Source organism: Drosophila ficusphila, unplaced genomic scaffold (assembly GCF_018152265.1).
Source record: "Drosophila ficusphila isolate 14025-0441.05 unplaced genomic scaffold, ASM1815226v1 contig_791, whole genome shotgun sequence".
In the NCBI taxonomy this organism is placed as follows: domain Eukaryota; kingdom Metazoa; phylum Arthropoda; class Insecta; order Diptera; family Drosophilidae; genus Drosophila; species Drosophila ficusphila.
In genome coordinates, this window is record NW_025064737.1 from 62,955 (window position 1) to 73,872 (window position 10,918).

The following is a 10,918-nucleotide window of genomic DNA, read 5'->3' on the forward strand; positions in this document are numbered from 1 at the left end:
ATATTTCTATAGTTAAAATTTGTGCAATTCTTATTTTCATTCAATTCCTTGTTCCTATTGTGCAATTTTATTACAGTATAATTCGCTTAACTGCATCGAGTCGATTGCAGTGATTTTGGAGGCAGCTATCTTAAAAAGGCAGCTAACGTAATTTTTATAAACTGTCTAAAATAGAATGAATTTTGAATTTCGTCTTGATTTTTAATTATACGGTTTATTGTTGATCTGTCACACTTGTATTTCGTGCAGAGAACACTTTTATCAACTTTTTCGCTGACAGCCGTAATAATTTGGAGCTTTTCTTTTAAAGTTAAGCCAACCAAGCGCTTCACTTTACCCATTTTTACGATTAGGAATGATTTATGCACACAAATGGCACGATCAAAACAAACGAAAAACGGACATGCGCAAAGAGATGCAAGCGTTGCCATATGCACAAAAAAAAGATACATGATTAAAACTCATAAATTTGTTGTTTCCAAATTCGAATCCTAGATGGCGCAGTTAAGTTGGATGATATTCATAGAATAAGACAGTTAAATTCTGCCGAAAGGCAGCTAACTTGAATGCAGCAAACGTAATTAATTTCATACAAATGAGACCATAAATGCAGAAAAAAATAGAAATAAGGCAGTTATCTTGACGATGCAGCTAAGCATCGAGGCAGTTAAGCGAATTATACTGTATATTCATATCAATAAATATTCTACCGAGAAAAAGACGTTGTCACGTAAAATCTTCGCCCGTAAAACCGACTTTACAGGCAACCATTTTTTTTGCAATTCTAAGAGTTCTTTCCCTATGACTTTGCTGCATGCTTGCCGATTTGATTGTACCCAGCGCAGTTGAAATGAACTCTTCTGTGTTAATTTGTGCAAGTTTTAAGGTATTATAGCGATCCACCTCATCATTTGAGCAAAATAGGTGGATGGCATCGTCGGGAACCTCAGTTGGGGGAACTACTCTCTGCCTAAGGAGCTCTATGTCTGTGTCCGACATGTTGGCTTCAGACATGTTATTCACAGCTAGCGCAAATGCGTGATCGTCGCGTTGCCGCATTATTTCGGTCAGCTCAAAAATTTAAAACTATCCCACAGATTGGTTCCAGCGATAATGTTATAAGGATTGTTCGTATTTTCTAAAAATATCCAACGATCCCCAACTGGAGAAAGCTGCTTAAGATCTCCAAACACAATTATTGATTTGCCTCCAAATATTACATCTTGGCTTCTAAAAATTTGTCTTAGTCTTTGATCCAAATACCAAAGCATTTTGGAACCGACCATCGAAATTTCATCAATAATTATTAATTGTAGGTCCATTAACTTACAATGAATTGTGTTAACTGAGTCATTGCTTAAAGGCCTTAATGGACCAGATGACTGGTTAACTGGAAGGGAGAATATGGAGTGAAGGGTGAGTCCTCCAATTCCAAAAGCAGCTTTTCCGGTAGGAGCACATAATAATACCTTTGGAGAATCAGTTGCCCCAGGAATTTTACTTGCTCGCCAAGTTATAGACTGATAAATGGTCGAAATCAATCTACTTTTGCCTACTCCAGCCCCTCCGCCAACATATTCATAAAATGTTTTTTTTGCTGCTACATTATGCATTACATGGGCATCATACTGGCGCTGTTTTGAATTGAGCGACCGGGTAAGCGAGCAAAGATTGTCTTCTGATACCAACGGTGGAAGTCTAATAAGTTGAAGCTCGCCCTCTTCAACGTTAGCAGCATCATCATCCTGAAACATATTTGTGTTTTGGCCGACGTTTGGCACTGCCAGAGCTCTGAACTCTTCATCTAAGTATTGGGAAGCAGGTTGGTCAGGAAGAGGACCACTTTCTTGTCTATCAACATTTTGCAGCTCTTGAAGAACTCTGTCCAATTCCATATCATCAAAAACATCGTATTCCGCTTTATTGAGTTTAATTAGCTCATAGTTGTTTCTGAAGGTGCTCTCGTTATCGTTGGAGATGAGGTCAGTATCTTCATTTCTCCAGGGAAAGAAAAGCATTAACCCATCGGAGGATTAGGGCATGCTTACGTTTTTTTACAAACCCAGTCCCATTCAGCAGTTGGTAACTTTGTTCGCCTGCCAAATTTTCGTTATCTGGTTCCAAGTCCATCGGCTCTTCATAATCTTCGTTGGAAGGATTTGCTCGTGTATTTGACCTAGAAAATTTGTACCAAGCCGCAAATTCTGCAAGGCATACTGACTCTAATAACTCATGCCTTTGCACATATCGGTCGAGTAAATTTCGCTCAAAAATATCAGTTGAGTCTCCTGGAAGATGTTCTAGTTCTCTGTTGGATCGAACTATGCGAACTCTTTTATCTGGATGGCAAGTGTTTATAAAAATATTTCCTTCACTAGCCTCAGACATGTGTAAGCCTAAAATATTGTAGGCAGCTTCTTGGGCTGATATCTCCGTAGCGTTTATAAATTTGCTCCCTAGGTGTTGCAACTTTCTTTTAATTGAAATGTTTCCGTGTTGCATTTCAGTAATTCCAATAATAATGTATAATAATAATCCCCAAATATTTCGGAGCTTTAAAATAATTTTAATAATTGACGGAACCTGTAGTCAAAGTAACGGGAGCAAGTTACTGGGTCGGATCGGATCAGTCGAGCTTTTTAGGTACTGGATAATGATGCAGCTTCCTCCTCCTTTATGTTTTCGTTATCTAACAAAAGAGAAAGAATAATCAAAAGTTCATTCCATTTTGTTTCAGCGGCAGAAAGGGTGATAAAAAATGTAGGCAAACCAAATTGTCTTATTATTGCTATAACCTTCTTCTTTTCTGCTTCCCAATGTGCAGGAGCTGAACGCAAACCTTTTAAAATATGATATACATAGGTTTTTTATGTGACTACAGCCAAGTGTTTTTCAGGTCCCAAATCTGAGATATGAAACAAGTACCCAATATACCCCGTGGAGAACCCTACAGTAAGGGTAAAACATTTTTACCCTACAAATTATAGGCCGAATGCATAAGATGTAGCTACTTTCAGCTTCAAGCTGCGGCTATATTAATTTAACATGATCTTAATGGATAAATTGTAATGTAATTGTAATTGTAAATGTAAAGCTTACAATTGCAAATACAATATTAGGATATGAGTAATAAATCAACGTGTTTGTTTTTCCCACCCTTTTTTAAATTCCTCATTTTTTTTGTCAACACAGTAGCCACGGCAATCTTAACATAAATGTACTGGGAAAAAACTAAGCTCAGTAAAGGCACTTTGCATTGGCAGTCAATGCTATTCACATCAAATTTAGAACAATACAAAACACTCCGAATACAAAAACTTTCTCCCGATTTTTCAAAATTTGTTAAGTTTTGTTAAATTTACCAAAATCGGTGTAACCGACAATTTCCCGGCAAGGTAAAAAAATGTAAAAAACTGTATGGACTTTCGCGCAGCACTCAAACCCAAACCCAAACCTTTTTGTTTTTCCCGAGGAGTAAAATGGAGTGGTCATGGAATGTAGTTAACACGCGGCACTTCATACGGAAGGTCGCCGCCCACCCAGCGATATGGAACCCCCATACTCCCGATCGGATTTATCAGTCCAAACAGGCATGGACCAAAATAGCGGCGTCGATGCAAGTCCCAATAAGAAAGTGCAGGCGAAAATGGAAGGATCTCCGAATACAAAAACTTTCCCCCGATTTTTCAAAATTTGTTAAGTTTTGTTAAATTTACCAATATCGGTGTAACCGACAATTTCCCGGCAAGGTAAAAAAAGTAAAAAAACTGTATGGACTTTCGCGCAGCACTCAAACCCAAACCCAAACCTTTTTGTTTTCCCCGAGGAGTAAAATGGAGTGGTCATGGAATGTAGTTAACACGCGGCACTTCATACGGAATGTCGCCGCCCACCCAGCGATATGGAACCCCCATACTCCCGATCGGATTTATCAGTCCAAACAGGCATGGATCAAAATAGCGGCGTCGATGCAAGTCCCAATAAGAAAGTGCAGGCGAAAATGGAAGGATCTCCGGATGTACTACCAAGGCAAGGCAAGGTAAAAAAATTTAAAAAACTGTATGGACTTTCGCGGAGCACTCAAACTTCGTCAATCACTTTGATCGAATCATTTTCGCTTAAAAGCGCTCTTACTCGGAATTTCCAAATCGCATACTTTTCACCGTCGAACGGCTTTATATTTCTTTTTGATTTTTCCATGACAATAAAAATATGTAAATCACAAGGTGTACTTATCTTTGATGGGATCTGGGCCCATAACCTGTAGAAAATCTAAAGGGAAATAGATTGATCCGCAGAGCTTCGCAAACAGTAGAACAAACATAGCACTCCTTCGATATCTTCTTGGTTTGTCCCGACTCCTCGTTTAGGGTATATTTCCAAATAGTCAAATTAAGAAAGAACACTTTGTTTTCGGTATTTCCGTTTTAACATAGCAGACACGTGTTTATTCGTCAGGAACCAAAAAGGAAGAGAGCGAAAAAGCTTCAAACAAAAGTATGGCCGTATGTCCACAAAATGCCAAAATATCGATATTCGATATATATATATAATATTCTTTTGACCTTAAATGATGTGACATTTCCACAATATATTATACTGTTTTTGCCTATTATGATGTGACATTTCCACAACGTATTTAGTTGCTACATATGTATAAATACGCACGAAAATGCTCTTTTTGGTATGCCCATATTAAAGCTCACCTGGCTCGTGAGCATGTCCGACTTTTTATTAGAACAACATTATCTTGAAAATTATAAGAGCCTCAAAATTAATAAGTATAAAAAGAAGTTTTGAAAAAGTTTGGCTGTTTTTGTTTGTTTTTTAATTCTGGGAATATATGTACATATACGCAATATGTATATGATAATATTGCGAGCAAAAGTCAGTGCATTAGTGAAACCAAACAGTACAGGACAATCAAAAGAAGTTAATTTTTTTTATGTGTTACGAAGTGGTGTTAGGTGGGCAGTACCGCTAGCTCAGCGATCTCCTTTGGGCCATGGTATAATAAGTACAAAGGTAGTCTCGTCGGCTGCAAAATCGTTCGGGTTTTTTCCCTCTATGGTTCAGTGCGCTTGGAGTTTCGAAGTGAGAGGTTGTTCGCGGACGAATTTTTTTCAAAACGTTAACCCTTGTGTGTTGAAAAATGAAGTATTGCAGTTATTGCAAAGCGGTTGATAAAGGCGTTAAGTTAATAAAAGTGCCAACTTGTGACACAAGAAGAACATTGTGGGAAAATGTTCTTCAGTGCAGCCTGAAAAAAAGCGCCAAAATATGCGAAACCCACTTTGATTCTTCTCAGTGGAAGTCGGGCCCAAGAAGGGGACTGATATATAAAAGAAAGCGTCTCAACGCTGATGCTGTCCCCCAAAGAGACGAACAAGAACCCCAGTCAAAAGCAGTTAAACTATGCTTTGCGGATTCCAGTTTACAAACACAGTAAGCTAAATTGTGTTTGCATACAGGGTGCGCCATCTCGAGCTTCGGTATGAAAATATTGAATAACTTTGGAAAAAAACAAAAATTCATGGGAAATGTTTTATGTTTATTTAGATTTATCCTTTACAATTCATTTGAGTTAGTTTTTGAACACAATATCGACTAAGTGACTTCCTTGGTTCTTGATGGCAAGGCTCAAGGACAAAAATCAATAAAAAATGTGGACTTATTCGAATAAATTCAGAAAAAGGCAAATCACACATCAATCTTTAATCAGTACGTGACGTTTGATCTTTTATTATTCCTGTTAGGTCAGGTTTCTTCTACTGAAGACTTTTTAATGAAAAATTTTAATAGAAAAAATTTTTGAATTCAAAGATTTCGTGCCTGTTCTAGACCCTTCAAAAACTAACTCAAATGAATTGTAATGGATCAATCTAAATAAACATAAAACATTTTCCATGAATTTTTATTTTTTTTCCAAAGTTATTCAATATTTTCATACCGAAGCTCGAGATGGAGCACCCTGTATTTACACTAGTTGACATAATTATTTTGACGAAAATTTAAATGGCGTTATACATATATTTTTTTTTGTTGATTATTTTTAAACTTTTTTTTACAACAAATATTAATATTAAATTCTATAAAACTCAACCAGTTAAAAAAATTGTAGTAATAAGGGGTCGTCAAAATAATTTTGCCAACTAGTGTACGCAAGTATATGCAAACAATAATGCATTTATAATTCAGGAACGATGAATTCACTCATGCACTGGCTGTAGAAAACCAGGATCTGAAAAACAAAATGTGTAATATGGAAAAGGAAATTCAGCAATTACGACAGCAGCTTGGGAAATTGGAGAACAGTTTAGGGAAGATATTCACTGAGACACAAATTAAAATTTTAAAAAATGAAGGAAAAAGAGTGAATTTTAACACGGCAGACTTATCGGCTGCTATATTGTCATATATACTTACATGCATACACACTGAAATCCTATAAACCCGCGTATAATAATTAAACAACAAAATACAAGTGCCACGAGAGCATCGCTAAATACTAAGCGCACACGTGCTAAAAGTACTTTACTTAACACGCAGAGTAAGATAAGAAGGAAGAACGAAAAACTAAGAGGAACGTGGAGAAGGTAAACGAAAAGCTTTTCTTATCGCTACGACTGGAAACTGTGACCAAGGCGATCGGTGCGAAGCAACAATTGACAAACCGTGGTTCCAAAGCATAAAATATAAATTAAAACTTTTCCTTGTCTGGGGATTTTACATATAAACAAGAGAGGAAGCTAGCTTCGGCAAGCCGAAGCTTATATACCCTTGCAGTCATCAAATACATATGTCGAACAAAATGCATAAAGGTTAAACAACATCGAAGCTAAGACGATTTTTCTATTAGTTTTCCATATTTTTGACTATTGTTCATATGGCCGCTATATGATATAGTTGTCCGATTTTGATGAAATTATATTTGCTATTCAAGAGTCGTTAGAAAACTCTATATTCCAAAAATCATGATTTTCTGATGAGAAATAACGATGTTATCATTTTATTTCCGTTAATTCTATATAGATTTTTCGATCTTTCCTATGGCAGCTATATGATATAGTTGTTCGATTTTCATGAAATTTTTTTTATAAATCAAGGCTAGTTAAAAAACTTGATACTCAAAAAATCATGCTCGTGGGATAAAAAACAACGATGCTATTAATTTATTTCCATTAATTCTATATACATTTTTCGATCTCTCCTATGGCAGCTATTTGATAGAGTTATCCGATTTTGTTCAAATTCAATCCGAAATTCAATAACAGTTAGAAAACGCCATATTGAAGAATTCAAGTCAATCTTATCAAAAACAACGGCGTGAGAATTTTTTTATTTCATTCTCTCGTATAGGAGCTATCCGATATAGTCGGCCGATCCGGCCCGTTCCGACTTATGAACTGCGTGCAATAACTACACACCTTTTGGGAAAGTTTCAGCAAAATAGCTTTAAAACTGAGAGACTAGTTTGCGCGGAAACGGACAGATGGTCAGATGGACAGACGGACAGACGTACATACAGTAGCGAGCACATGTGGATACATGTTTGTCACTTCTGACTGTTGTAAAATCCGTAAAAATGAATTAATCTCTTTAATTTTTGTGTTCCAGTAATCTTTATTAATATCTACTAGATATAAAAGGAACTAATATTTAAATAATAAGTTGCTTATATTTATATATTTTTTTATTTAAAAAAAGTCAATGTATCCACTTTTGCACGTTTTGGCTTTTTCATGTTTCCAACATTTTTTTTGAATGCTAACTTTTTATAAATGGGGTATTCTCAAAAATTCAAATGTTATGAACATGTTTAATTGTCTTAAACACTGTTAAACTATTGAAATTGAGTGAACTTGCCGTATATCATCATCTTTTGTGCAAATAGTACGATATTTCCCTATTTTCGTGAAAATGAGAAAAATTTCACTAAGCTTGGAAAATAAAATTGTGGAAATGACTAGAGAGAGCAAGTCAGCTCGGGAAATTGACAAGTCACTGGGTATTTGTCACAGAAATGTTCTCCAAGTCAGAAAACGACGCAAGGTGACCGCGCCTGAGCCGCCTAAATCGCGACCACGCCTCCTAACGGATAGGGATGCACGAGCTATGGAGCACCACATGATCGTTAAGAAGAAGACAACCCCCAAGGAAGCTGCTGGTGCCATAAACAAGACCGTAAGTGAGTGGACAGCACGCAGAGCTCTTCACAGAATCGGTTTGACATCGTCAGTGAAACAAAAGAAACCAGCCCTCTCTGACAAAAATGTTGCAGCACGTCTTAAACTCTGTAAGGATCACAAGTTCTGGACGGTAGAAGACTGGAAAAAGATGATATGGTCAGACGAGACCAAAATAAACCGTTTTCAGTCCGATGGTAAGGAGTACTTCTGGCACCGGCCCCATGAAAAATTAAAAAAACATCAGGTTAAGGAAACCATGAAGCATGTAGGAGGAGGCTTGATGGTGTGGGGCTGCTTTACGTGGTGGAACAGTGGCCCGTTGGTGAAAATCGATGGGATAATGAAGAAGGAAGACTATCTTCGTATATTGGAGACCAATCATCATGAATATTTTGAAAAATGTGCTTATCCCATTGAGGAAATCACTTTTCAACTAGATGGAGACCCCAAACACACGGCTAAAATCGTGAAAAATTGGCTAGGTCATCAAAGTTTTAAACTTATGCAGTGGCCAGCTCAGAGTCCGGATCTTAATCCCATTGAAAATCTATAGGCTCTGTTAAAGAAACGGCTGGCAAAGTATGAGAGTCCACCAAAAGGATTTGATGAACTTTGGGCCGGGATACAAGCGGAATGGAAAAGTATTCCAAATGAAATGTTGCAGAAATTGGTCGAGAGTATGCCCAAACGTATTAAAATGGTAATTAAAGCTAAGGGTCTTTGGACCAAATATTAAAATTTGAATAAAAACTAAAAAAAAGCCAAAACGTGCAAAAGTGGATACATTGACTTTTTATACCCTTGCAGAGCAAAGGGTATTATAATTTTGGCCAGAAGTTTGCAACGCAGTGAAGGAGACACCTTAGACCCCATAAAGTATATATATTTGTTGGAATATGTTATCAAAACCAACATGACAAATGTGGTCACACTGCCTAATCCTTTTCTTTTATGAAGTTATCGATATCTATACTTTAATTCTGTCTCTTCGTTCTGATCTCTCCAAGTGGCTGGTTGTGTGCGCATTGAAAATAAATTGAATATAAAATCAAAGTGATAATAAATACTGTCTTTTATTTAAAACTAAATACTATAACATCCAATAGGTTATGGGCCCAGTCCCCACATAAACAAATATTAAAGCAAAAATAAATAATTTAATATAATAATTTGATTCTTGTGAAAATCCACATATACACATATATAATTCTGCAGTTCCTGTGAAATATAATATTCCTGTGAAAAATAATAGCTTTGTGAAATATAATAATATGATAAAATATAATATTAATAATTAAATAAAAGATAATATAATATTCTGATGAAAAGAACAGTTATAGTGAAATTCAGACATACACATTTGCATCGTTCAATTTTTTTTTCTTTTTTCGTTTTTGCATTTCTTGTGTTTCTAAGGAAAAGAACATTTTTTGTGAAACTCACACATCGACATACATACTTCGTTTTTTTTTTTTTTTGCAATTCTTGTGTTTCTAAAGAAAAGAACAGTTTTTGTGAAACTCACACATAGACATACATACTTCGTTTTTTTTTTCAGTTCTTTTGATTCTAAGGAAAAGTACAGTTCCTGTGAAACTCACATATACACATATTCTTAATTTTTTTTTTGTCTTCTTACTTCTTACTTCCATTCTTGTAATTCTGATAAAATAAAATAGTTTGGTGAAATCTACATACACAAGTTAAATATAAAAAAAAAAATATAATTAAATAAAATGGATAAAACAAAGAATAATATTAAAGCGTTTGATGGACAGAAGTATGGAATATGGAAATTTCGACTTAGAGCTCTCCTGGAAGAGCTAGAGGTATTATATGTTATTGATGGTGAAATACCGCACGAAGTTGACGATAATTGGTTAAAATCAGAGAGACGTGCAAAAGGCACAATAATTCAATATTTAAGTGACTCATTTTTGAATTTCGCGGAAAGTGACAAAACTGCACGAGAGATTTTTAAGAGTTTAGATGCTACCTATGAGAGAAAAAGTCTTGCATCGCAGTTATCGCTTCACAAGAAACTATTATCTCTTAAACTTAAAAGTGAGATGACACTATCGAGTCACTTTATAATATTTGATAAAATAGTCAGCGAATTAATGGCCGCAGGATCCCGAATTGATGAAATGGGAAAAGTATCGCACTTATTACTGACCCTGCCATCTTCATACAACGGTGTAATCACTGCCATCGTTACACTAGCAGTAGAAAATTTGACATTAGCATTTGTAAAGCACAGATTGTTAGATCACGATTCTATGATAATGCATACAGGCAGTTTTTATAATAGAAATAATGTTAGAAATGGACCGTTTAAAAATAATTACAAGAAAGGAATAAATAATTTTGGGCGTAAACAATTTAAGAAAATAAATATTAAGTGCCACTATTGTGGAAAAGACGGATACGTTAAGAAGGACTGTTATAATTATAAACGAATAAATTCAAGTAAAAATAAAAATAAAGAAAATGAAAAACAAGCACAAGTCGCCACAACTCAGCCTGGTTTTGCATTCATGTTAAAACGTGCGAATCAGAATCTGGCTAATTCCAATAAGAATATCAGTTTCATATTGGACTCTGGAGCCAGCGATCATTTTGTGAATGACGAACACCTTTTTATGGATTCAATCCAATTGGACCCTCCAATCAAGATTGCGGTGGCAAAGCAAGGAGAATTTAATTTCGGTCAAGCGACTCCAAGAGGC